Below are 2,326 nucleotides of genomic sequence, written 5' to 3'. Positions count from 1 at the left end.
GGAATTTGTGTCCAATGTTCGTTGAGACGTTTTTGCTGTATGGGGGGTTGTACCAGATGATGTCGTTCCGTTTTCTGTTCTTTTTTGGCTGGTTTCCTGGCGTGGGTTCATAGGTGAGGGTGAAATTGTATCCGCTTTCATCAAGGGCTTGCATCTTTTATTGCCACTACGAGTGGTAATAAAAGATGCAACCTATGCTTGAAAGAGAAACTGTTTATTATATACCGCCCAGACCTGTCATCCCTCAACAAGCGCAGCGAAATTGTATCAGCATGCCGCCACAGACGGAAAAACACCTCCTAGGTAACACATGAGCCAATCACCACGCCCCTAGACCAGCCTGTACCCACCCACTCTGTGCCCTATATAAACCATGGTATGTGAATGCTCCCATTAAAATCTCCTGATGATTGAGGGAACCCCCTCATGAAACAGGCCTGTAGAGATGAAGTAGTCTTGTGATTTTTTTCCCCCACATACATATATATATATATATATATATATATATATATATATATATATATATACTAGAGATGCGCGGTTTGCGGACACAACCGCGGAGTCCGCGGATTATCCGCGGATCGGGCGGATAAAATTAAAAAAAATAAGATTTTATCCGCGCGCGGGTCGGGTCGGGTGGATTAATTAGATATATATATATATTTTTTTGTTTTGTTTTTTTGTTTTTTTTGCGGGTGGCAGTTAAACCAATTGGTAAATATATATACATAGTTAAATGTTGTTACCCACATACGAAAAACGAGCAGGCACCTGCAGCATATGCCACAACAGAAGAAGAAAAAAAAAGAGATGGACACTTTTACGGAGCGGAGAAGGGACGCCTCGCCGGGGTCCGGGACCGAGGCCCCTTCCCCCGAGAGGGCCCCACCGGGAGCCGTAGCTGAGGCGATCCGCGAGAAGGGCCCGACGCACGTCCAGGGTCACTACCGCGCCCACCGCACCGACACCCCGCCTCATCCGCCTTCGCCGCGGCCGGCGTCACGCGCAGCAGGTAAGCAGCTTACCTGCCCGCCACCCCCGTGGCCGGGGGCTCGTAACAGGGGTCACTCCGCGCGCTCCGCCCGCGCAGCTTACCTGCCCGCCACCCCTGTTGCCGGGGGCGCGTAACAGGGGTCACTCTGCGCGCAGTGCGCTCACGAAAGGGGTGGGGCTCACCCTGGTTGATATAGAGAGCAGGACGGTGGCCATGGAAGTCGGAACCCGCTAAGGAGTGTGTAACAACCCACCTGCCGAATCAACTAGCCCTGAAAATGGATGGCGCTGGAGCGTCGGGCCCATATACCCGTCCGTCGCCGGCAGCGAGACGCGCTTGGAGGTGCGCTTAGCGCGGCTCCCATATGATTGCGCACTGGTGTGCGTCTGGGTCGTGACAGCGTGGCACGCGAAAGTCTGTGCTGCGTTGGATCAGTCTCCTTTCTTTAACAGGCAAAAGCTTTATAACCTCAGTGAGGTTATAAAGCGTGCGCACCAAACACGAAGCAAGGCCATGGTGCAGGAGAACAAAGGACTTCTTTCATTTAAGGTTTGTGATAAACCATCAAACTCATTCGTTAAAAGGACTCTATAGTAATATAAAGCAAATTTTTCTGGACATTATCATGCAAGAAAAGTTTATTTTTGGGACCGCGATCACCACGTAATGATTTTTAAAGGTTGCATGACAAACATTTAACTGTCCCATGTGATCAGCCAGTGCGATTGGAAGTCCATGCTCAATTATTGCCTCCGTAAATAAACCTTCGGCATTTATCACATCCAAAGAATCTGTTTGGGCGACGAAAAACGTTGAAAGTTTTCCACTTGTATCGCTAGCAACGGCATTAGACTTGTGTTTTTTTGTCCCAACGTGGTCTTTTACATCGCTAATTCCTCCGTGTCCGATCGAAACATCTTGTCTGCACAAGGTGCAATTCGCGTTGTTTTCACCCTTTTTTTTTTTTTTAATTAATGAAAAACCCGGAATAGGTTGATGAAAACCGTACGAATTACGGGAAAACCGGAGTAGTTGGCAGGCTCACTAATGCCTTGCATCATCTATATTAGATTGGGCGGATGGCGGGCGGGTGCAGTTCTGATCAAACGTTACATCGGGTGGATGGCGGATGGTTGACGACTTTCTGACGCGGTTGCGGATGAAATAAATTGCCTATCCGCGCATCTCTAATATATACACATATAGATATCTACATCCTGAAAATATGCAAACAAACTGTGTTTAGATAATTGATACTTCAAACTTGCATAAATAAATATGAAGGAATATAACATAACTTGGCTTCTGAGAGTTTCAAAATGTAATGAATAA

The 2,326-nt window shown here is 47.5% G+C and overlaps 1 protein-coding gene across 3 annotated transcripts in view; it reads right to left on the bottom strand.

The window, feature by feature from the left end:
• Nucleotides 1–1,961: 1,961 nt before the first annotated feature.
• The window catches only part of doc2g (double C2-like domains, gamma), a 327,390-nt gene continuing 327,025 nt past the window's right edge, over nucleotides 1,962–2,326 (bottom strand). For all 3 annotated transcript variants that reach the window (XM_061984408.2, XM_061984407.2, XM_061984409.2), the window contains one exon: nucleotides 1,962–2,326. This exon is cut by the window's right edge and continues 1,367 nt beyond it. The gene's annotated coding sequence lies outside the window, so the exon portion shown is untranslated.

This window comes from Nerophis lumbriciformis, linkage group LG25, assembly GCF_033978685.3.
Source record: "Nerophis lumbriciformis linkage group LG25, RoL_Nlum_v2.1, whole genome shotgun sequence".
In the NCBI taxonomy this organism is placed as follows: domain Eukaryota; kingdom Metazoa; phylum Chordata; class Actinopteri; order Syngnathiformes; family Syngnathidae; genus Nerophis; species Nerophis lumbriciformis.
This window is presented reverse-complemented; position numbering and strand designations above follow the sequence as displayed.